The sequence below is a fragment of the Procambarus clarkii genome, chromosome 83, assembly GCF_040958095.1.
Source record: "Procambarus clarkii isolate CNS0578487 chromosome 83, FALCON_Pclarkii_2.0, whole genome shotgun sequence".
NCBI classification, from domain to species: Eukaryota; Metazoa; Arthropoda; class Malacostraca; order Decapoda; family Cambaridae; genus Procambarus; species Procambarus clarkii.
The window spans coordinates 1,301,520-1,328,606 of NC_091232.1; the positions used below are offsets into that span (position 1 = coordinate 1,301,520).

At 42.4% G+C, this 27,087-nt stretch overlaps 1 protein-coding gene across 7 annotated transcripts in view; it reads right to left on the reverse strand.

The window, feature by feature from the left end:
• The window catches only part of trh (PAS domain-containing protein trachealess), a 1,432,279-nt gene that overhangs the window by 1,213,908 nt on the left and 191,284 nt on the right, over positions 1-27,087 (reverse strand). The gene's annotated exons all lie outside the window — the stretch shown is intronic.

The following is a 27,087-nucleotide window of genomic DNA, read 5'->3' on the forward strand; positions in this document are numbered from 1 at the left end:
AACCACAAATATTTAATAAATGCCCTGACTAAAAACCTACCTAACGGCAATGGAAATCCTATGGCAGTAGCTGTGGGTTCTTACACTGTAAAACTCAAACACACAGATACCTTAAAATCCCAGCCTCGGCTAGATGTCTCCGGCCTCCAGGGAGAGATGTTGTTCCCTAGTGGGTGTCTAGTCTACACTAAAAACTTCTACTCCTCTCTCAAGCCGAGAGGCTGCCCTAGTATTAAGAACATAAGAACAAAGGCAACTGCAGAAGGCCTATTGGCCCATACGAGGCAGCTCCTATCTATAACCACCCAATCCCACTCATATTCTTCCGCCTAGTTATCACCATTACAGAGCAGGGTGAATTGAACAACTAATCCTAATTACTGGCAAACCCCAGATGGTTGAATTATCAATTAACAGGTGGTAATTACATTAGGTCTCTTGGCAAAAGCTATATCTAATTACAATATTTACTAGAGGTCTGAATTTGTACATTATGAATGACTAAATATGGAGGGCTTGCCCTCCATATCGCAAATGTGAGAAATGGCAAAATGATGTATCTCTCATATATTAGGTGTCTGATCGATTATGCTGCACCCATGCTTGCTCTAGTACCTGAGAGAATGTTTGGAGGGCTGGAAAAGATGCAAAACGAAGCCATGAGGATTATCCTCGGATGCCCTCGTACAACTAAATTACTAAACATGAGGAAGGAACTGAATATTCCATGTGTAAGTGATCGTATCACTGAAATTAATGCTTTAATTGGTATCAAGATGCTTAGGCTAGCCCACCCTAACCCCTGAACTGAAGCCCTCCAAGCCTTCTTCCTTGAAGGTCAGCATCCCTCCAAATGTATTACCAAAAACCGTCTCTATGCTCATAATGTATAATATCGGGTTGATTCATCATCTCTACCAAGAGTGACAACAACACTTTCCTGCTCCATGGGAGATCACTTCTTTCCAAATTACTGCCCCCCCCCCCCTCCTTTTCCACCCAAGAAGCTGATTCAATGAACAAATCCACAAGGGCCGTGACGAGGATTCGAACCTGCGTCCGGGAGCATCCCAGACACTGCCTTAATCGACTGAGCTACGACAGGGTTATGAGAAGCCTCGTCACGGCCCTTGTGGATTTGTTCATTTGATGCATCACGTTAGTGTGATCTCTGTGTGTGAGCTGATTCAACCCTTGCTTCGACAAGAAGGAAAATACATAGCCTTAAGCCAAGTTGATGCTTTGGTCAGAGAGCGCTCCCTTTCACAAATTATTTACACTGATGGCTCCTTGCACCAGTCAAGGAGCCATCTGGAAGTGCAGTTGTTGTGACTGAGAGATGGTTCCTTCTCCCATGAGTGTGGAACGCGTCTGGGCGTCAACTATACATTGGCGCCACATATTTCAGAACTGGTCTGACATACGTAGTATACAAGGTCCTGAATGGATCGTTATTCAGAGTTTTAAGTGCAGTTCTTACGATGGCCAATCTAGCACAAGCGACTGATGAATATATGTTTGATATGAATTTAAGGAGACGAGTTCCTTGTTACTTTGAAGTGGTTCCGAGGATCAGCGACCCTTAGGCCCGGTCTCTAGTCAAGACTCATAATTAACGTTTTGAGCGACCTGACTGTTGAACTCAGGTACACACAGGTCGGAACCACAGCCTGGTTGATTAGGAACTCTTTGAGGGTGTTTATCATGATCCATTTTCAATACGATTTGTGGTCTGTTGTTGTTAAAGATTTAGCTACTCAGGACGAAGTGTCCATGTAGCACGGGCTATGGTGAGCCCGTAAGGTCCGCAAACACCGCCCCATACATTTAACCACACCTCCCGCTTCACCACCAGCTTCACCAGCACGGACCTGGTTGAACCTCCCCACAACCCATGGGAGACGTGTAGGCAACACGTTCAGTTTGAGGACCTCGGGAGGACCAATAAATTGTAATTAAGACACACGCTTGATAGACTTCCTCCTCGCAGTAATGGGTGTGTGAGAACGAGACTCCTGCCTCACCAAGCTGGCCGAGGCCAAGTGACTCTCCGCGGTCTTTACACTCTCCATCACTCTCCTTTACAATTAAGACAATATGGAAGACAAATATTTACACCATAGGGCGAGCCATCTAGAATTCCTACTCAAATTTAACTATCACTGTAACTTAAGAGATCTGTGTAGCAGGAAATGAGTAGGGTTATACTTTAGCCTGCGCCAGTACCACACTTGTAATATGTTCTACCTAAAATGTTGACTATTTTGTACATAATCAAAGTCATGGAGCCGCATAGAATCACTTTGGAGCGTAAGAAACGTTGTGATAGTTTACCTAGCATCATCAACAACCACCATAAAACCCACGAAGGCAACGACGTCTCGGCCACAAATGGCAGATCCAGTTTAGTTTGTTAAATAGCTTCTGGACTCACGCTACCCCCCCCCCCCTGTGATCAATCACCAACCACATCCTCTACAAGCAAGCTTCACTCCAACCACTAAATGTTGCCAGCAATAATTACCATCAAGCACAACATGAGTAAGACATGTAATACTAATTAATCATAGTATTTTTTTTCCAAACAAAGTTGTGGGGTGTAAACCAGCTGTTACTGACATTGTTAATATTACCACAACACAAGTTATTAACAGTTTACTTACACAGATTTACCCCCCCCCCACACTTCTCATGTTCACCCTTCTCCACACGCCATCATTTTTTCATATATATTATCTTTTATGTATAGTTTGGTGAATATTGTATGTTCGTGTGGGTGTGTATGCGTGCCTATACTCCCCTAGATGTACTCATCTAAATGTTATTGTATGATCAATTGACACTTGGTGGTAATCTTGGGCATAGTTATTTCATCAAATCACTTCACTTTGTGAGACCACGTGAGTAACACAAATGCAAACAAAGTTGAATGGTCCCCAAGCATATATGCGACTGAAAACTCCACACCCCAGAAGTGACTCGAACCCGGGACAGCCAGGAACAAGAATGCAACTGGTGTTACTCACGTGGCCCCACAAAGTGAAGTGATTTGATGAAATAACTATGCCCAAGATTACCACCAAGTGCCGTCGGGACGGTGAGATAGCCTCGGCTAACATCGTCTTTCGTTGTGTGTTGAAACTTGTGTAAGGAATCATTCAGAACCTTGTATATCTCATATGTGGACTCCAGCCTGGAGTCCACATCTAGTCAAACACAAAACTAAGTTAGAAAAGGTTCAGAGGCATGCCACTAGGCTAGTCCCCGAGCTGAGAGGTATGAACGACGAGGAAAGATTGCTGGAACTAAACTTCACGACATTGAAAAAACAGAAGTTAGGGAAGACATGATCACTACCTATAAAATTTTAGACGAATTGATAGGGTAACTGTTTAAGCACGGGTGGTACGCGAACAAGGGGACACAGGTGGAAACTGAGTACCCAAATGAGCGACAGAGACGTTAGAAAGAACTTTTTCAGTGTCAGAGTAGTTAACAGATGGACTGCATTAGGTAGTGATGTGGTGGAGGCTGACTCCATACACGGTTTCTAATGTAGATATGATAAGAGCCCAGTAGGCTCAGGAATCTGTACACCAGTTGACTGACAGTTGAGAGGCGGGACCAAAGAGCCAAAGTTCAACCCCCACAACCACAACTAGGCGAGTACAGAGTCGCCAAAGCGAACCCGTACTTAACACACAATTGCATTTATTTATTTACTTTATTTATTCATTTATTTATTTATTTATTTATTTATTTATTTACCTCTACGTTCTTTAATTTTCACCTTCCCACCCACTGCTCCCTGGCGTCCCGGTCCAGCCCTTGCCAGCGTCACTAGTATAAGACTCCTACAGCTCGCCACAGCGGTTAATGAAGACATAAAAATATCACAGTCCGGTAGATAACGCACAATATATGTACACAATATTTATAGCTTAATTAAGAAGGGGTTGACCACCGGTTAGATAAACACGAGACGAACGCAAGCAGCAGAGATAATCAGCGTCTATTAGCTTGAGTCGTGTCAAGATTTACATAAGCTTGCGACGTATCTGATGCTTTTCATTTGAATAGTAATTAAAATCTGATTTCCGTGAAGGTTAAATCATATCTTATTTGGAACAGCCTTCGACTCACTAATAACCCCCCCCCCTCTTACCCCATCCCCCCCCCACCAAACACACACACACAAAGAGGGATAAGCTATGAGGATAGGTTATGGGAACGACCTCACAGCTCTGGAGGAGAGGAGAAACTGAGAGGACATGATTGCAACTTACAAGTTGCTAAGGGGAAATTGACAAGGCGGACAAAAGTAGCCTCTTTAAAGTGACAGAAAGTAGTTGGAGAAGACATAAGTGGAAGTTAGAAACGCAAATGAGTCGAAGAACTGTAAGGAAATACTCGTACACTGTACGGGCGGGCATCAAGTGGAATGCACTGCAAGAAGCTGCGGAAGCCACCTCGATCCACAGCCGTAGGCCAGATTCGACAAAGTAGACAAATGTCAAAATAGTTAAATTATAACGCAAAAAGTACAAGAAAGGAAGTAGGCGGCGTTTTAAACAAAGTTGACGAGATGCATCGAAGGTCTAAGGAAGATAATTTGAATGTGCTGGCAGAAGTGGAGACATTCCCGAAGTTATAATAGATGTAGTGTTTCCCAAGGCGTTACTAAACTGCGTGAATTTTGAGGAATTTGCAGAACCAAATATCACCGAGGGCATACATGTACAGCATTACAGGGATTGTAACAATAGGAAATTAGAAAGTTGTAGCGACAGTCATTTACAACCCTCCAGCAAATAAGAAAATACTAAGACAATAAATAACAATGAGTCCATAAACATAATACAGAGAGGCAAACGGAGCTATAAAAAATAAGAACAAAGATGCAATCAATGAGTGACTTCACCCTACTATAGGCTGAATGAGAAGTGAGGAATTCCCATCAAAATTGAAGAGATTTTGACTAGAGATAAATCTCTGACACTATTAGAGGCAGCTGGTCCGGGGGAGGTGAAGTTCCTCCCAGGCTGGCTATCACCTTCCCCTAGAATGATGCAGATGTTGAGAGGCTCGACTATCAAATGCCAGTAGATGTGAGAAGACCAAGAAAAACAAGATGTTATATCGTAGAAGTACTATAAAACAGTACATGAGAGTAAACTGATGATCTGTTATTTAACGTAATTACAGAACAAATCAGGACATGATATAACTGAAAATATGAAGCGTAATTATTTACAGGCAGAAGGAAGGTACATTTCGTGACAAAGGGATGGGACCCAAGGCAAAAAGAGAATGGTTCAAACAAATCAAGAAAGCCAAAGCCATATGTAAGAAAGCTTATGGAAAAGCCATATATAAAATACTGTTTGGTTTTACACATTCCCTCACACTTCCACTCATTCTCACTCGCCTCCCCTACCCTCCCCCCCCCCCTTCACGTCTTCCCTTCCAAGTGACCTTGACACCCCTCCCTGCATGGTTCTTGTGGGGGCGGCATGATCCTACCTTCCTGGGACCTTATCTTACCTTCCTCCTCTCTCTCTCTCTCTCTCTGGCGTGCGCTTTACCTGCCCCTCTTCTTTCCTAAGCCTTCCTTTCCCTTTCCTCTTAATTACCCTCATTCCTCTCCCTGCCCCCTACTTCTCCCCCCCCCCTGTTACTCTCCCTCCCCCTCCCCTTTGGTCCTCCCCCTCCCCCCCCCCCCCTGCTCCTCCCGCTCCCTCCGTGCTCCTCTTCCTCCCCCCCCCCCCTGTGCTCTTCTCCCCTCTCCCTCCCCCAGCTCCTCTACCTACCCCAGCTCCTACATAACTAGTGATTGCAATCACACACGAACACTTAGCTCGAGCAACATATTAATGGAACATCTCCAGCTAAACTTGATATTCAGGAAAGCAACAGAGCGCCATGGTCTGTCTTCCAGCCCTTCCTCTCCACACACTCCTTCCTCCGTGTCTCCTGTAATAGTCTTCCCCACCTCCACACTCCTCTACGTCTCCTGTAATAGTCTTTCCCACCTCCACACTCCTCTACGTCTCTTGTAATAGTCTTCCCCACCTCCACACTCCTCGGCATCTTTGCAACAACTCACATGCCTAATATTATTAAGTGCAAATATTTTAATCAATAATGATGTTCGTGGTATTATGCCCTCTACTAAGGCTTTAGGTAAGCAAGACGAGCCATGGTTCAATAGGCAGTGGCTGGAAGAAAAAAGAAATGGAAAAGACGTACGGAAGGCATGACAGACGTATAGAGAACAGAAGGAAATCACAGTTTATAAAGAGGCCAGAAATGGAACACAGAAACTAGGAGAGTGGCAGAGAAACAGTATGAGTGACGTTGTATACAAGGCCAAGCCCGAGCCAAAACATATTAGGAGGATGACCAGACCACACACCGAAACGTCGTCGTCCCTTCACATTCTAGTGTGTGGTCTGGTCATCATACTTTAGCCACGTTATTGTGACTCATCGCCTGCATATTAGGAGGAATTTGATTGTGAATAATCAAGTTATCAGACTTGACGAGAGGGACACACACACACGCACACACACAAAATGATTAAGGCGGTATGCAAGAAACTTAACAAAAGCTTTCAGGAAATATTCAAGCTGGAACCTGATTTGCCACTAGAGCTTATTAGAGTCCAAACCGAACGGGTAATTCCACAGGAAAGAATCGTGGAAAAAACCAGTGACACCAACAGAAGTGAAGAATCAACTACAGGAATTGTTAAACTCTTCGATACTAAAAGAGGCAGCTGACGTATTGTGCAGCCCACTTTCCATAATAGTTAACTCCTCTCTAGAAACGGGAATTGCTGGAAAGTGGCTAATTTGGTGCCAATCGACAAGAAAGGAGGTAAGACAGAAACCGTTAAAGAAGACTGATCCGAAGTAGGTTACTAGACCATTAAGAACACATCAATTTTGACTCACGGTACCAACACGATTTTATTAAAGAAAATCGTGTTTGACAAACTTACTGGAGTTTGGAGTTCTATAACAAGATGACAAAAATCAAACAAGAGAGAGAACGAAGGCTGACTGCATATTCCTCGACTGTCGGAAAGAATTTGATACTGTTCTGCACGAAGACAGAGCATTTTAGACCTAGCCTGCTTGAGCTGGTGCTCAAGCAGGCTAGGTATCAGGAAGTATCAGGAAGAGTCATAAGGTGAGTCAGAGAGTATCTCTAAGGAAGGAAGCAAAGGGTTACAATGATATCAGAGTGGAGAGAGGTTAGGAGTGGCGTACGACAAGGTCGGTTCTAGGGCCTGTACTGCTTCTCATATATGTCGACGACCTGACAGAAAAAATTGCCTCCTTCATCTTAATGTTTACAGATGATACAAAACTGATGAAGAGAGTCAGGACAGAAAGAGATTGTGAGGCATTGCTAACGGATTTGAACATACTCCAGACGTGATCTGAAAAATGACTGCTAGAGTTTAACCCAGCCAAATTCAAGGTTATGAGGATTGGAACTGGGGTGCAAAATTCACTTGAGAATGAACCATGTAGGTTCGAAACGTTGTGCAATTTTATAATAAGTGTAATACATTCTACAATTATTTACTTCTTTTTTCTTCACCTCGAAAACGAACATGACTTTTGGAGAACTCTTCCAACTAAACCCTGATGCAAGGCTGGGCAAGGCTGGGCAAGGCTAGGCAAGGCTAGGCAAGGCTAGGCAAGGCTAGGCAAGGCTAGGCAAGGCTAGGCAAGGCTAGGCAAGGCAGGGCGAGGCTAGGCAAGGCAGGGCGAGGCTGGACAAGGCTAGGCAAGGCAGGGCAAGGCTGGCCATGGCTGGGTGTAGCTGTGGACGGGTCACCTTCTCACCCCAGAGGTGCGCCTGTAACAAAGTGGGAGGCGACGGAGTGCATGCTAACTCTTCCGAACGTCTACTCGGGTGTTGTGAGAGGAAATCAGAGGAGTGGGAGTAGATGATGGTTTTATATATAACATATACAATATACATATAATATTATTAAATGTGACCGAAAGAACGAGATCAATGATCCTAGCACGAATCTCCTCTATTTCCCTTACATTTTTCTTCACTTGAGAAGTTGACAAGCTAATTCTTCAAAGTTCATGTTTACAGTTCTATTTGGCTTGACGCTAAAGAGTTGCGTTTCGTTAGCTCTTGTTAACAGTGTCAGTGGCAGAGTAGGAATTATTACAAATTGTCTTGCTGCATGATATGTACCCGAGGATGAGGTGAAGAAGTACCTCACTTATAAATCCACTGTATATCTTGTCACTGTCCTGTTTGCATGATGGCTGGTGCAGTATGTTATATGTTCCCTCATGTTCTTACCTTTAGGTCACATTCAATCATTCAATAACATATGCCTACAGGAAAGACTGCTACCAATATATATATATATATATATATATATATATATATATATATATATATATATATATATATATATATATATATATATATATATAAACTGGACCATACTGCCGTGGATAATATTATTTCAGTCACCTAGGCAGTAGGAGCCTGGGCACTTCGAGCCTTGAACATCTATTTGCATGTCATTCATTAACCATGTCAGAGATGCGAACTCTGCCCATGGAGGAGTACCAAGCACTCGCTCTAACCACTACAGCAGTGATCACACTACAAGTAAAGGGAAGGCCATCTGCTGCCCGATCTTAATTTTAAACCTTCCGGGGCACCAGATGTAGTCAGGATTATGTCCTCCCAATCGCACAAATCATATAAATTGCAAACCACATTAAGGAGAGAATAGTATTTCATCCATTTGCCGTGTCACAGAGCCCAGTTCTCCCCCCACGGAGTCCCATGTGTAATCTCTTCGTAATTCTAATAATCATACGCACTGCATGTATACATACACGCATACGCACACTCATACTGTATCAAAGAGCAGAATTCAGACTTTAATTTACGAGAGCACTTGTAGTTGTAGAAACACCGCACACGAATTATCCTTCAATATATCATCATTACAAGGAATAATAACAGTAATCTCTCCGTCCTCAGTAGCATGTGAAGGTCACACTACGAGTACACTTCTGTAGAAGGTAGAGTACACTTGTGTAGCACGTGGGCTACACTTGTGTACCACGGGGGGCTACACTTGTGTACCAGGGGGGGCTACACTTGTGTACCAGGGGGGGGCTACACTTGTGTATCACGGGGGGGGTACACTTGTGTAGCACGTGGGCTACACTTGTGTAGCACGTGGGCTACACTTGTGTACCACGGGGGGCTACACTTGTGTACCAGGGGGGCTACACTTGTGTACCAGGGGGGGCTACACTTGTGTATCACGGGGGGGGGGGGTACACTTGTGTAGCACGTGGGCTACACTTGTGTACCAGGAGGGGCTACATTTGTGTACCAGGGGGGCTACACTTGTGTACCAGACTGGCTACACTTGTGCACCAGACGGGCTACACTTGTGTACCAGGCGGGGTACACTTGCGCAGCAGGCGGGGTACCTACCCCTGTGTAACAAATATCCGTATGTGAAATTATATATGATATTGTTGAGAATCTTGGCCATGTTAGAGGCACCATACTATGGACTCTGTGCAAGACAATCAACCATCCATGGCCTGTTCTCTTTCAGTTGCCTCAACTGACAAATAAGGGCTACTGAAACGTACGAACCTGGAGCCAGATTCACGAAGCAGTTCCGCAAGTACTTACGAATGTGTACATCTTTCCTCAATCTTTGACGGCTTTGGTTATATTTATTAAACAGTTTATAAGCATGAAAACTTCCCAATCAACTGTTATTGTTATAAAGAGCCTCCTGGTGCTTCGGAGCTTTAACGAGCTCCTAAGCCCCATGAGGCTGTTTATAACAATATCAACAGTTAATTGTGAAGTTTTTATTCTTGTAAACTGTTTTATAAATATAACCAAAGCCGTCAAAGATAGAGGAAAGATGTACACGTTCGTAAGTACTTGCGGAACTCCTTCGTGAATCCGAGTCCAGATTTATTATCAGTGAATAATGAATCCGATAACAATTATTCCACTATTAAAATAGAGGCTGATGTGATGAACTGATTATATAGTAACCCGTGAACGGTCCATCTGATGATCAATATTGATCGGTGCTTAATGTATTCGTTCTGCTCGTGTTTTAAACCTATTGAAATATAATCATTTCCAGGCCTTATAATGGTATTTTTGGGCCAGATATATATTGGAAAAAAAATATGCTGGCTGATAATTATGCAGTTGCCTTGTAACGATGTAATAGTTCTAAGGAAATGGGGGTGTGCTTTGAAAGGAAATGGAAGAGAATAGAATGAGGGAGAAGCTTGAAAGTAGGAGTAAAGGAGAAAGGCATAGAGGAAAAAACAAGGGGAGGAAAGAGGGAGGAGGAGGAAGTGGAGCTAAGGGAAGGGGGAGGAAGGGGAGCTAAGGGGAGGGAGTTAATGTCTCAATATCATCAATAACTTGGATTAAAATCAGTCTATTCAGTCTGTCTTTTCAACTAGGACACTAAAGTAAATTACTGTATAAGTTGGTCCTTCATAAGAATGCGCAAGCCATAATCCTTATCGGATTATGTTCGAATCCAAGTTGGGTTCCAGGTTCGAATCCTGGTCGGGTTATTTAGAGTTCTTAGAGGTCTTATGTATATACATATATAAGCCATACATGTATGTATATATACACATAAATGCATTATGTATATATATATATATACATATATAAATCATACATGGCGTTACCGCCTTTTTTGTTTAATTTTTTTATTCATATGCATAAATGTGTATGCCTGGCCGAGGTTGGAGGCCAGATGCTTGGGGCTAACTTCACACAATTTCCCCCAGTAAACGCTGTAGATTACGTGCCCAACAAATTTAGGTTGGGTTTGGCAACAAAGAAAAAAAAAGAGACTACCATGTGACACTGTGCCAAACTTACCATACAATAAATCTCGCAGTATCATTATCACTCTGCTGAATTATTCTCGTTATTATTTTTACCATATCAAACTTGAAGTGCTGATCACACCAAAATTGTCAAAATAAATCTATTTATACTGGCCATATTAGCCAAGTCTGTGTTCTTGTCATCAATCTGGCCAACCACAACACTAAAATTAGCCCCATACCACGCTGAGCACAGACACTGCTGCCTCTGATTTGCCCCCCGTCTCCACCCCACTTCCATACAACCTCTTCCACCAGTGAGAGGGACAAAGAGGAGGGTGGAGGGGAAGGGAGAGAGACTGACAGACCCCTGACAGACCCAGACCATGCTCACAGACACAGAACATGCTCACACAGACCCAGCATGTGCCAGACCCAGACTCAAAAACAGGGACTGGGTTGAGCAGGAGACTTCTTATGGGAGGAGGTTATTAAGAAACAGATCCCTGTGGGGGCTGGGCCGAGGTGACCGGCCCTGGGAGCTAACTTCGTCTCCCTAATTGGTGAAGATCGAGACTCACGCTCTCTAGTACTTGTTATTCATGAGTATCATGAGTATGTCATCATCTCTATACATATCTCTATACATCTCTACATATACATATACATCTCTATACATCTATGATATCTATACATATCATGAGTATGTATGAGTATCATCAGTCATGAGTATCCAAGCCACCTCGTCTGATTAGCCAAGCACACTACATCCTGCTGGTCTCCGCCTCACCTGACTAGTCTGTCATGAGTATCCAGGCCACCTCGTCTGATTAGCCAAGAACACTACATCCTGCTGGTCTCCGCCTCACCTGACTAGTCTGTCATGAGTATCCAGGCCACCTCGTCTGATTAGCCAAGCACACTACATCCTGCTGGTCTCCGCCTCACCTGACTAGTCTGTCATGAGTATCCAGGCCACCTCGTCTGATTAGCCAAGCACACTACATCCTGCTGGTCTCCGCCTCACCTGACTTGTTATTGTTCATCTTTACCCTAAACAATCATCAAGGACTGGTACTCACCTAATTGTGCTTGCGGAAGTTGAGCAAGTTGAGCAAGAAGTTGAGCTCTTTGGTCCCGCCTCTCAACCGTCAACTGATGTACAGATTCCTGAGCCTACTGGGCTCTGTCATATCTACATTTGAAACTGGGTATGGAGTCAGCCTCCACCACATCACTTCCTAGTGCATTCCATTTACTTACAGCTTGTACTCACCTAGTTGTACTCACCTAGTTGTGTTTGCGGGGGTTGAGCTCTGGCTCTTTGGTCCCGCCTCTCAACCGTCAATCAACAGGTGTACAGATTCCTGAGCCTATCGGGCTCTGTCATATCTACACTTGAAACTGTGTATGGAGTCAGCCTCCACCACATCACCCCCTAATGCATTCCATTTGTCAACCACTCTGACACTAAAAAAGTTCTTTCTAATATCTCTGTGGCTCATTTGGGCACTCAGTTTCCACCTGTGTCCCCTTGTGTTAAATAGACTGTCTTTATCTACCCTATCAATCCCCTTCAGAATCTTGAATGTGGTGATCATGTCCCCCCTAACTCTTCTGTCTTCCAGCGAAGTGAGGTTTAATTCCCGTAGTCTCTCCTCGTAGCTCATACCTCTCAGCTCGGGTACTAGTCTGGTGGCAAACCTTTGAACCTTTTCCAGTTTAGTCTTATCCTTGACTAGATATGGACTCCATGCTGGGGCTGCATACTCCAGGATTGGCCTGACATATGTGGTATACAAAGTTCTGAATGATTCTTTACACAAGTTTCTGAATGCCGTTCGTATGTTGGCCAGCCTGGCATATGCCGCTGATGTTATCCGCTTGATATGTGCTGCAGGAGACAGGTCTGGCGTGATATCAACCCCCAAGTCTTTTTCCTTCTCTGAAGGTGTGTGTGTGTGTGTGTGTGTGTGTGTGTGTGTGTGTGTGTGTGTGTGTGTGTGTGTGTGTGTGTGTGTGTGTGTGTGTGTGTGTGTGTAATACCCTGCGGATCTGTCAATCCAACTCATGCATCCCTGGGCGTGGGGTAAGCAGTTGTGTGGTACACAAGTACAGAGTACAGGATCAGCAGTGTCATTTGGCTCTCATTGCTTTGGAGATCTTAAATGTCTGAAGGAAAAGTTGAATGATCTTTCGTTTAAGGATCTGGGTTCTGGGCTCGTCGATACAACAAGAGACCCAAGAACTGTCTGCTATCTTTACAAGTGTTTCGATCTGCCATCTGAGGAGCTCGAGGAGGATTACACATAAGTAAAAACAAATAGTTTTTTTTTAAATATCAATAAGAATTGTATCGTTAATAATCTTGATATTCAAAAATATATTACACATACATATATACATACAAATGTTAACAATGCAATAAATACATACGTTAATGTGTGTATTTCCAAAACTCATGGATCGTGCTAATGCATTTTTCTTAAAATTCCGCGTTGAACATAAATTTGGAGGTTATTATTGTTCAAGCAAAATAAAATTTTCAAGCACATTTGGAGGCTAATACTCCCTTAGCCCCAACAATCAAACAATCACGTACCCATTACAGGGGGTTTTAATGACTTTTTTCGTACCGTTGATGATCATAACTGGCTGTTAATGCTGTATAAGATATATTGCTTCATGCAGAACCCGCTAATTAGATTGCAATAAATTCGCAATAAATTGTCGAACACTTTTCTTAATGGTAATGGTAGACTTGCATCCTGCTCTCCGTTTTCTATGCGAGCAGCAAAGAACACGGCGCTCGGGAGGGAATAGTCAAAGGCACAGGTCTTGTAGAGGGTAAAACTTACCAAAGACTGTTTACCTTCTTGTACGCTTTAGTCGGTATTCTTATTCACGATGGATGTTACTGTGGCGCTTAAGGGCCAGTTGACTTGAGACGAAGTGGTGGAGTGTGTATGAATGAAGTGTGGGAGACGAGGACCAGCAACGCTGGGTTACTGCCGTGATTTACGACCTTATAGCCTCAGACTCGGGGGAAAAATGTCCGCTTTTGAAAGGTTCCAAGTCATAATAATTGTGATTAATTCAGGCATTTGTGTTTTTAATCACAGGAAATAATGTCAATATTTATATATATATAGTTTTCTATTTAATCAAATTTTACCGGTGTTCATTTTTTAATAAAACAAAATTATTTCATTTTATTTAGCTCCGATTTTGTATTTTTTTTTTTTTTGCATTAAGTTATATTTTATGTTTGAACTAACTACTGTTGTCAGTACTTGGCAAGTCCTCCTCATGATATAATATTTTAACATGGTTTGCTTTAATGGTCCCGTAGTACAGTTGGCTTCGTTGTCGATTCACTATCTGGGATCTAGGGGTTCGATTCCTGAGCGAGACAGAAATGGTTAGGTACGTTTCATTTCACCTGATGCCTCTGTTCACCTAACAGTACATAGGTACCCCGGAGTTAGGCAACTGTTGTGGGGTTGCATCCTGGGGGAGGGGGGCAGGGGGGGGGGACCTCGATGCAAGCCTAAAGTATTATTATATTTGGAGTTGACATTTGAAATAAAGAGGCAATACTGAATTGATCACATTTGCTTATATAATGCTTGAAGCACCTGTCTTGTAATATGGTATCCCATTGTCAGGGACGTTACCCATAAGTTACTTAATCCCCAGATACCACTTAATACTGGGTGAACAGAGGCATCAGAAGTAAGAAAATGTTCTGCAGTGTGCAGGCGATGAGTCACAATAACGTGGCTAAAGTATGTTGACCAGACCACACATTAGAAGGTGAAGGGACGACGACGTTTCGGTCCGTCCTAGACCATTCTCAAGTCGATTAATTGCAGTGTCTCGTTCTGCTCGAGAGTGGAACCTGGGACCGGCGTGGTTGGCGCCTCTTGTAGGAGCAAAAAGTGCAGTTCTAAATAATGAATTTCCAACTACGTGCACTTGCTTCAATTAAAGTTCATTTGTAAATGTCTACATTTCTCCTCTTAGTAGCAAGTTTTGCAGCTTCGTCTGCAATGTCATTTCCTATTATTCCCACATGACTTGGCCAATATAGCTTAAATAGGATGGACATAATAACCGGTATATTCTTCCCACATGAGGGAGGCGTTGAATGCGTTAAAAACTATTCTTGAGAGGAGTGTTGCGCCAGCACGAGTCAGACGAGGGAGGTTATCTTGAGATGATTTCGGGGGTTTAGTGTCCCCGCGGCCCGGTCCTCGACCAGGCCTCCACCCCCCAGGAAGCAGCCCGTGACAGCTGACTAACACCCAGGTACCTATTTTACTGCTAGGTAACAGGGGTATAGGGTGAAAGAAACTCTGCCCATTGTTTCTCGCTGGCGCCTGGGATCGAACCCAGGATCACAAGTCCAGCGTGCTGTCCGCTCGGCCGGCCGGCTCTCCCCGTCTCTCCGGCCGGGAGAGGTGGAGTGTTGCCTCGGACCTCCTCCCGATTGATGAAGATTAAGCCACCCAAGAGGTGGCACGGGCATGAATAGCCCGTAAGACCTCCTCCCATTAACCATACATCAATGTATTCTACCAAATTACACCTAAACTGACGACAGTTTACACTAATAATTTCCAACTACACTATTGCCTCCTCCTGACAAGAGCTTAAACATATAACACCACCCACTGGACTATTACAAGTAAACAAAACTTTTCTTACTTAAGTAAGAATTATTTACGTGTTTCCGAGGTTTATAATAATACATACCAGTAAACAAAAACAAAAATAATTAAAAGAGACAAATTCGAGTAGATCGCATCTAACCTAAATTATCTACGGAGACCATCGCCGGTAAACATGAAAACGTAAGACGATTTATGAGTAATACAAAATGTATATACTTTGTTAAGAAAATAATAATAATAATAATGTGTTACAATGTTTATAAAACAATCAAGACGTAAGTTTGGAGCAGCCACTAACATGACAGCCGACGACGGAATACCAATGGTGATTGGCCAATTAGACACGGGAAAAACACTGAACTCTGTGACGGTCAGCTCCCGAAGACAGATTCATTCTCCCTCTCCATCCCTCTCTCTCTCTCTCAGACTAGGGGTTCATATAATGGCTGTCGAATGACGTGCCCAATGAAACTGCAAGCCAGAGCTGTTATCCTACCTCGGCTCATCTGAAGCCTGCTCCTAGAGACTCATTTATTTCATGAGAATGTACTTTTGGAACTAACCCCCCCCCCCCCGAAACAAAAGACTAGGGTTAATTAGAAATGTCATTAATGTTCACAATGAAACTGCAATCTAAAAACAGTTGCCATCCTTCATCAGCTCGCCCAACCACTTGGGCTGGACGGTAGAGGGAAGGTCTCGCTTCATGCAGGTCGGCGTTCAATCCCCGACCGTCCAAGTGGTTGGGCACCATTCCTTCCCTCCGTCCCACCCTAAATGCTTATCCTGACCCTTCCAAGTTCTTCCAAGTCGTAATGGCTTGGCGCTTCTCCTGATAATTCCCTTCTCTTCCCTTCATCAGTTCATCTGAAGAATCATTTTATTTGCTAAACGTATTATTCGTTTTCACTAAGAATTAACTTTATTTGGCTACTAATATTCAACTCAGGAAAGTGTAAAGTAATGAAATTAGGCGAAGGAAGCAGAAGGCTGAACACAATGTACCTGTGTTCAGTACACGTGACTCTTGCAGGATATCACCTGGGAGGTGATATCCTGCAAGTCAAATAGAGACAAAGATCTGGTGGATTGATATCACACCGAACCTGTCCCCAGAGGCCCACATCAAAAGGATATCAGCAGTAGCATATGTTAGACTGGCCAACATAAGAACTGTCTTTAGAAACTTGTGTAAGGAATCGTTCAGGACCCTGTATACCACTTATGTCAGACCAATCCTGGAGTGTGCAGTTCCAGCCAGGAGTCCATACTTAGTTAAACACAAGACAAAATTAGAGAAGATTCAGAGGTATTGTGATACATAAACAAAAGCATAATGGGACTGAAATACACCACAACAGTCTAGGAAACTTGGGTTTAAGGCTCGGAATGGATGAACATGGAGCCTTATATGGCTCACACCGAGGCTAAGACAGAATGATCGTGCGTCCTAAGAATATTTGATTAGTAGAGCATTGACCAAAATGAATTAAGAGTGTATCGGTTGTGTTACTGATTTTTATACGGATTGGTAAACTTGTACCAGACCTTAAGAGGAAGCTTAAAGCAATTAAAACTATTGCCTGCACCAGCCATCACTACTGCTTGTAGCAACCATAACCACAGCCTGCACCAGCCATCACTACTGCTTGTAGCAACCATAACCACAACCTGCACCGGCATTAACCACCTTGTCTTGGTTTGTTTGGGCTTCCTAACCAAGAGGAAAGTGTTCCCCTCGGCCAGTTCGTAGCTCTAATGGTGGTCTCAACTTTTTCCGGTGTCGTATAATTTATGTCTTTTACAAGACATATTTTCACAAAGTTAAAGCTGATTATTTGCTATAGTTTGTGTTGAATCGCCCATTCAGGAGAAAAATATGATTCCTATGATATTTTTGCTCTTTTTTCGCAACAAATTCGTTAGCATTTATCTAGTTCTTGGCTCTAAAACAACCTCGTTATCCCTTCATCCTTAACTCGTAAAGAAAGAGTTGAGATATACAATAGCCTTTAATATCTCGCTTGATATAACAAGTTTTTTTACCCAGTTGTTCCTTGTTCGTTTGAAAAGATATTCGACTGCAATCCATTATTCCTAATAAGAAGATTTTGTCAAGAAAATGTACACAAGAACACGCTCTCACTAAACATGTCCTTCGTGCACACATGCAACATTGTAAACAAAAACCAGACGAGCAGAGTAGAAGGATAATTATCCATCAGGTGGACACGCTAGAAGCAGGATGGAGGCAGACATCCCAGGTACACTGAGTGGGGGGTAACCTATCCCTCCACACCACCATACTTCTCAATACTCATTCTTCACTGTTTTTCGTTCTCAGCCCCATCTAATATTTCTTCCACAAGACACCATTCCCTCCCCCATTTACAATCCCCTACCGATACTCCATCCCTTCCTCATCCTACATCGCCCTTCCTATCCACCATCCCTTTACAATCCTCTACCCCAGGTGGTTTCACAACAGAACACATAAGTTCCCGAGTCGAGGGCGACCAAGCAGCACTGGAGGACTCTGATACAACCAGAGTAAGCACCTAAGTCGATGGGACTGGATATCAGCATTGATACTAAGAAATAGAGTGGAAGGCTTGTGCTGGCCACTTGCTGTGCTATACAAAAAGTAACTTGACACCAAATCAGCAGTTAGAAACATCCAGTTTTATGCAAATATAGAAAAAGACAAGAGACATTAAACTATGGCCATGGCATTTCTTGTTTGCAGATCAAGGAAGATGATCCAAAAGATCATGCGAGCAAAAGATCATGTTCAGCAAGTAGAACATTGACAAATCCTGCCTCACAAACGTCACAGAGTTCTATAACCGAGCGACCGACATCAGACAACATAGAGAAGGGTCGCCAGGCTGTCCAATTTGTGACTGAGAAAGCCTTCAACAAAACACCTTGTATGAGACTAGTTCACAAATTGGAGAAACAGGAGTAACAGGGAAGACACTCGAGTAGAACAACAGAAGACAGTCACAGTGGGAGGAAACCTCAGAGTTGCTTACCAGAGATGTCAGAATTAATATGATTAATTAAGATGTCAGATGTCAATCTTATTCCTCATCTATTTGAAAGACTTGTTAGAGTGAATACATTTCTGGAATCGGACAGAGAAAATGACTTAGAGCAATGCTACTGCATCAAGCCTGTCACCAGAAGCTTACATCAATCGACTATCAGTAGCATTTGGAGGGTTGGCTAACATAAGAATAACCTTAAAGAATCTGAAACAAAAAAAAAAAGAGTAGTTCATGACCTTCTATACCACGTATGTTAGACCATTTCTGGAATATGCGGCACCAGCACAGAGGCCTCACCTCGTTTACACAAAACAAAACTGGGTAAAGTTTAGAGATATACCATCAGACCAGTTCCAGAGCAGCGAGGTTTGAGTTACAAGTTAAAACTAAATTGAAAATAATAGGAACGAGGGAGATATAATCACCATATATAAAATACTCAGGGGGAATAAACATGGCAGACAAAGTGAGAGACTATTTGGCAGGAGCACTAAAAACACTGAGAGGGGGGAGAGGGGAGGGAGGGAGACAGAGAGAGAGGAAGATACGGGGGAGGGGGGTTGCAGAGAAGGCGTGCAGGGAGAGAGAGATGCAGAGATATGGAGAGAGATGGGGTGTTAAATGCACGAAGCTCATCGCGTCATCGTCATTACTGCTGCAGTAACAAAGTACACACAAATACCCGGCATATTTTGACCTTCTCTAATCACGCTCACCATACCTTCAGCGTAATTAGTATTCTTCCCCTCAGGTGGGCGGTCGCCCTTACAGCTCTCAAGTACGAAGGCAAATCATTTGCAACGTAATTTCTCGTTGTCGTATGTATTATTCATACTCCACTGTACCGATTACAGAACCTGCGTGCTTATTGTGACTAATGGGCCCAGGTGGATCGATTTGTGGGAACAAGGATACCAGAGAAGACGCTCATCTCCTCAGGAATACTTAAAACGGGAGAAGGGATACCACTGGAGCGATCGGCGAAATCTTCTAAAAATATATCGCTATAACATGAGCTCTTAAACAACCTGTCCTCTCAAAAAGAACGTCGCTTTTGGCCGTTTGCCAGTATGGCCGAATATGGACGTAATTTGAAAATTAAAAAAAATTGAAAATAAATTTGGGATTTTTTTTTTCAACAACAGTAAGTTAAGGGTCCTCTGATAGGTTAGGTGGGCAGGAAATTCTCATAAAGTTTCAAAACGTTATGAAAAACGTAAATTCAAAGTTCGTCTTCAAAGCTGTCCGAGGAGGGCCGGACGACTCAAACAGAAAACGGAACAGTACGTCACTTTTGTGAGTCGATTTCATTAAAAATTACGTCCAAATTTGGCCGTAGTGAGCATACGAGCCAAAAGTGACGTTCTTTTTAAGAGGACGGGTTGCTTTAAGACAAGCGCTCATTTAAAAATCTCGCCGTGAAAGCAATGCGGCATCGCATGGTTAAAAGCCTGCTGAATAATACTAATGCTTAACGTAGTACTTGGTGATTTTGCACCACGCCTCCTCAAAGGTCACCTGATGTGATTTTTAGAACGTTAATCTGTGCTGTAAGCTGGGTGGAGTCACAAGGCATACTGCCTTTAGCAACTCCCTCGGCCTCCTCATCAAGGCTACTGTGAGAATAAACAACCAATAAACGGCCACCGTCCTGCAACCAAATTAACTTAGGGTTGGGCTGACAAAAGGCTGCAAGAGGCACGCCACGCACCACCAGCATACAATGCTAATATTAAATGTAAAACGGCTTTCGGTAAACTGCAGTTTACAAACGCTTTCAATATATTAAAGCGATGCTGTACACAGATTTTCATCGATATCCTCCTTATCTGTTTTTTTCTCATCGTGCTACGGTGAGTAGCAGTGCCTGGTTGATCAGTGCAGCAACCAGGAGGCCTGGTCGACGACCGGGCCGCGGGGACGCTAAGTCCCGGAAGCACCTCAAGGTAACCTCAAGGTAACGGTAAGAGCTGTAAGGAACGTGGACTCGTCCACTGCGTACGAGTTAAATGAGCTGATCCCTTCATCTATTTCCTGGTTTACAGTCATTATATCATGCAAAGTCCGGCAGTAATTTGGAAACTTGTTGTAAACCGATCGGTGGATCCTGTTTCAGGGGAATTAGTTACGTAAATTATAGAAAGGGAAAGCCCTCGGCCTGCTAACAGGAATCAGAAGTCGTCTACTGTACAAAAATACGTTTGGCCAAAGTTAGGATCTGGTTACGATGGCACTTAAACTGGCACCGCAAAATGTGCGGGAGTTCAGTATAAAATTTAAGATGTATGTAGTTTATTGAAGCCTTTTCTAAACAAGATATATAAGCAGACGAGGAGTTACAATAACGTGGCTGAAATATGTTGACCAAACCACACACTAGAAAGTGAAGGGACGACGACGTTTCGGTCCGTCCTGGACATTCTCATGTTGATTATGAGAATTGTCGATTGTCCATTCACAATCGACTTGAAAATGGTCCAGGACGGACCGAAATGTCGTCGTCCCTTCACTTTCTAGTGTGTGGTTTGGTCAAGATATATAATATCGATTAGGTAAGTCCTCTTAAAAAATAAAGAGGAAAGAAAACAGATTTAGCGACTCTGATGCTGATAGACTAATAGAATGATGAACAAAGTTTATTAGGGATCCAGTTTGTTCTCCCGGTGACAACCCAGAATACATCCTTCGGCGACTGCTCGAGGCATGAATCAAAGAAACATCTTTACTTATCCCCGATGGCCTCGTGAATAAATAAGCAAGCCGTTTCGCCATGGGTTCTCCGTTCAACGTCTTATCTGTAAATATGTATATGATAAAATTGCAGAACAAATCCTAGCTGACCTGGATCATAAACCCGACGTCAACTACAGGTATGTTGGGGTAGAAATAGCCTAAGCTACTCTATCCCCTTGAGATGTATTTCTTGCTTATCTCAATAAACATACTTGAACTTGTACAGGTATGTTGATGCCATCTGTCCTGTACTTGGCAGGGAACGCTTGCCACTGCTCAAGGCAGCCTTTCAACATAATTCCGTACAATGTTTTACTTACGAGATAGAGAGTGAAGGCGAGCTGCCTTTTAGGATGCACGTCTCGGAAAGGGTTGGTGGTTCCCACGCTTCCGTCTACACAAAGGTAACATAGGAATGTGCCCTGATGGCAACAAGAGTACTGTCGACGCCGACGTCAACGGAGCTCTTACATGCAGCTCATGAAGAGATCAACACCGCAGAAACTGTTCTATATATAAAGCTCTACTACAGAACTTTTTAAACGGCCTACAAGATCGAGGAATGATTCCTCAGAAACATAATGGACAAATACGTGGCCCCGTATCAACACTGACTGGGAGATACAGCTTACAATATACTACAAGAAGGACGATTGCCATCTTGCTCCTGCAGAACTCTCTTATCACCAAACGGAATGACTTGAAAGAAATTAATATTCTCTGTCTCTCGACGTGCCCACTTAGTAATTGTTAGCGCCAACGCTCTCAATGTGCAGACAAAATAACATCTACTTCAAGGTGCCTGATAATTCACAAACAAGGCTCCATCAAAACATAATTTATATAGCAGGCAATAACCAGAGCTATCGAGACATGCAGCAACGATAAGAAATTTGACATAGCTGAAGCAATTCATGGTAAGCACACTCGTCCAATTATATACAGTAGTTTAAACTAAGGTACATCTTGCAATTTATAAGACCAAAGCAGAACCAATTTACACCGTATCTACTGCCCCACCAACCTATGACAATACTAGCTAGATTACCAAGTCCTCTCGACTGCATAGTTGGGTACCCATGTCACCTGTCACCTTCACGGAATATAAATACTGTATTCTCTGCTCATTTGTTGTCCTTTCCAAAGTGCGCTTAGTAAAATGCCTATTTTGTATAGACTTAATCAATCTTCAAACTTTCCTTTCAACTGAAATAAAACATTCGAATCACTGATCTAACTCTTTCAGTCATATTCCATATGACTACAACAACAGCTGCTTCCAACATACATACGTATATATGCACATAGAAATCACAATAGCGTGATGCATCAAGTGAACAGATCCACAAGGAATCATTTGACTAAGTCGACTAAGGCAGTGTCTGGGATCATCCCGGGCGTAAGTTCGAATCCTCATCACGGCCCTTATGGAGTTGTTTACAGTATATATGAAACGGCAGTGAGAAATGTAAAATTTATAATGCATCATAGTCTAGGAAATGTGTTGTTTATTCCGATTTTTTATGTGTTTATTTATTGAATGTTGTTGCATTACATGTAATAAAAGCCTTGTAGGAGGCCTTTTCAGAACAATAATATGCCTCTAATTTGTCTCATCTCCCCAGCTTTGTCGAAGTGGAAAGTATTAAACAATAAGTAACTCGTCTCTTATGAGTGAACTATGCGACTTCTGCAACAATGTTTTGAGCACATTTTGAGCTTAGACAATACTCAAGACACGTTATTTTTGGTGTTTGCTCACAGTACGAGCTGGACACTAAGCACTTTTCTCACGCGGGGTTCTCAATTATAACCTCATCTTCGCTAAAAAGAACGAGATAAAGGAAATATAACTTTGGGTTACAAGACACGTGATATAACGTAGCTGAAGTGGCTTCACCGAAATGAAGTTGGAAATGATGTGATAGCCAGGTAATTTGGAAGCATTAATAAATTGCTTTCACGGATAAACACCTCCTTCCCACTAATCTGAACTAGAAGAAGAATGTAGAGGTATTTGCCTGTGCTGTGAGTGCAAGAAAATTATAATGGTGTGAACATATTAGAATTTAATATAATTCTGATCGTCCAGTTTCAGTTCTTCATTTTAACTGTTAAATGTGTTTCCATTCTAAATGAGGTTTAGTGCGCATCCTGAGGTAGGTAACTCAAGGGGAAAATAAGATTTACTTTGACTCGCTCTTTACCCAACATTTACCAACTACAGAGACTTGTGCATCACACAAGAGAAAAAAAATAAAGAGTATTAAATTCAAGAGATTATTAGAGTTGGATTCCACTCCGCCCAGGCTAGCGCAGATGAGGGCTTCGTGCTGCACTCTGATAAACAACATTCTTCAGGCTCCCTTCCCCCTCCTCCCCTCCCTCTTCTATTCCACAAACCTTTCCCTTAATTCCCCCACCTTCCTATGCTTCGTCCCCTTCCCCACCTCCCTTACTACTTCCCCCCTTCCCTCCCGTCACGGGCACAAGAACACACCCCACCAGCCAACCAGGCGTTCCGTATACCTGGAATGGCCAGTGTACTAAACCCATTTGAGCACAACACCCCAAAAACACTAATGAAACCAGTTACGCACTATTAACTCCGGCGTATATCTTCCCTGTATTGGCTATAATTACAATTATAAATAGTAACACATAAAAGTGCAAGACTCGGAAACCGTAATATATTTCGACGGGAGCTACGACTCGCAGTCTTAATTGTGTGCTTAGCTTGTCGGGTTGTGGGGCATGAGATGTTGTGAGGGGGGGAGGAGGGAGGTGCATGAGGTGGTAAGAGGATGAGGGGGGGGGGGGTGGGGGTGCTGGCCTTTGTGCGACTCCTTTCTGAGTTAATGAGCAGCAGGAGTCGGAACTCTTTGCCATGGAGCGCGGCCACATATAGGAAGTGCAACCCCTCACAGGAAGGAGAGAAGTTGCAGAGTTATAACAAGCGCTTCTTTCATACTATTTATAATACTTCCAGCAGTTGCATGACCCACAGTCTCTGTTACGAGACTACGCTGCTAATGAGCATCGCGCAACTGCTGTAGTGGTCGATATATAATTTAATAGGTATAATTAAGGGAGTAAAAACGTCGTCGTGAACAAGGCTGAGCTGCCAGACTAAACAAACCCTCACACCAGTCTTAACTATTAAACTTCACACTCCAGAAATACTGTCCATGTAAACATTTACTGGAAAATAATGTCCGAATTCATTTATTTATACATTATTTATGACCGAAATACTTGGCTTTATTATTCTTGCACGAATTGTCTGTATTTCTTAAGTTCTTTTTTCACTCGGGAAGGAAATTTAAACATTTACTCTTCGAAGTTAGTATTTCACCAACACAAGCTGTGACGCAAAGTCCGTCGGAAACACTAAGAAAACACCGAGAGGAAAGATTGCAACCCTGAGGAGAAGACAGGTCAATTAATCAGACATTTTCATTGGTAACGTAGTTTATAAAATATTTATTTGATGAGCTTCAGTTTCTGCGTGACTACCATTATTGCAGCAAGTTTTTTTTAGCATGATTATAGCGGGTTCCGAGACAAGTAGCGGCTAACACACCTATCCACCAATGACCACCACTGTAACATATCAGGCTACTCATATCCCCGTGGTGTAGTTCGTAAGATACTCGCCAGGTTTCTTTTATTCAAGTTAGTTATAAACTAACACAACTAAGTCAAAAATTTATGTTCCTAATATAATATAATAACAATTCAAATAGACTAATTGGAAACAATTTATTGAAAATAAAGAAAATCACTCGGCCTATTAGGCAAATCGGGTCTTGCATAGTAGGCGAAGAAGTGCGTTCTGGCTACTAGGTACGACATATAATGTATATTATATATATATATATATATATATATATATATATATATATATATATATATATATATATATATGTCGTACCTAGTAGCCAGAACACACTTCTCAGCCTACAATGCAAGGCCCGATTTGCCTAATAAGCCAAGTTTTCATGAAATAATTGTTTTTCGACTACCTAACCTACCTAACCTAACTTTTTCGGCTACCTAACCGAAGCTAACCTATAGAGATAGGTTAGGTTAGGTTAGGTAGGGTTGGTTAGGTTCGGTCATATATCTACGTTAATTTTAATTCCAATAACAAAAAATTGACCTCTTACATAATGAAATGGGTAGCTTTATCATTTCATAAGAAAAAAATTAGAGAAAATATATTAATTCAGGAAAACTTGGCTTATTAGGCAAATCGGGCCTTGCATAGTAGGCTGAGAAGTGCGTTCTGGCTACTAGGTACGACATATATATATATTATATATATATATATATATATATATATATATATATAATATATATATATATATATATATATATATATATATATATATATATATATATATATATATATATATATATATATATATATATATATCACGCGCGCACATACACAAACGTAGAATTAAATACCTATTCCATAAATAGTTCTATGTAGTTTTTTGTTTAACTTCAGCAATTAACACTGTATATAAGTGACAGTGGTTACACTTCACCTCTCAAAAGAAGGAAAGTGGTATTGATTGGTTTTTGGTGCCTTAATAACTGTCTTCTGGTGAGCAAGTTTCACCGGGAACTGACCTGCTAATATTTGCAATATTTAATGGGACACGTCGCATTGTTTTTGACGAGAAGTAAGAACTGGGCCACAAACACAACCTGTTTGAGCCAGCCCGGCTTCCATTGTCTTATTCGCATTTACCCACACAAAAACACTAGCGACATTTAGTTAGGAAATACTTACGACAGCTTAGGAGATTGGTTTAGCAAATTCTTACAAATGCTATAAATACTGGTAGAAATGTTGAGGGGACACGGGAGACATCTCCCGTCCACGAGGCTCACCATAGCCCGTGCTTCTTGCACCGCTCCTGTGCCAGGTAAGTTACGGGCTCACCATAGCCCGTGCTACTTGAAACTTGTTCCGAGTAGCTAATCTATATCATTGAGGGGACAACCACGGGAGACATCTCCCGTCACGCAGGGTGCAGTCGCACCTACACAGATTTCCAGTATCAGCTCTTGATACTGGTAATGGCTCAGAAGGGCCACCACTTGCGGGCTATTCATTCCCGTGCCACCTTTTGGTTTCCTTAATCTTCATCAATCTTGAGGGGACGTAGCCACCTCGCACAGACAATGTAAGGAAAGATCGGCTCTCAGTTCGGGGAACACAAAAGCCTCACGTTAAATATCTTACGGATGTCAAATGTAATTAATGGATTTTGACAGCCATTAAAAAATAATAAATATAAAATAATAGTACTTACAGCAACTATTTGGTCAAGCGGGCCAATATGTACTATTGTACCCCCCAAATGACTATTACTGAATTCGTCCAAATGCCAAATCATGCTTTGTAACATTAGAACATAAGGATCTCATGATGCTCTCACATGTTTTGTTCATTTCTTCACACCTTTTGAAGCGAGAGGATTAATTCATTAGTTCCCTCGCTTCTCATTAATTTAGTAGCTAGGGATGGAAAGGAAGGATGTGTATTAGCAGGATTACAGGAAGGAATCAAATGTGGTAAAAATTACTTTCTTTATAGACAGTAGAGGAACGTTGGAGTCTTTAAATAGCAGACGATCAGTTTACCAGAATATTGTGATCGAGTGTAGAGAGAATGTTAAGACATTAGATAAATATGGGTATAAAGTAAGATTCATG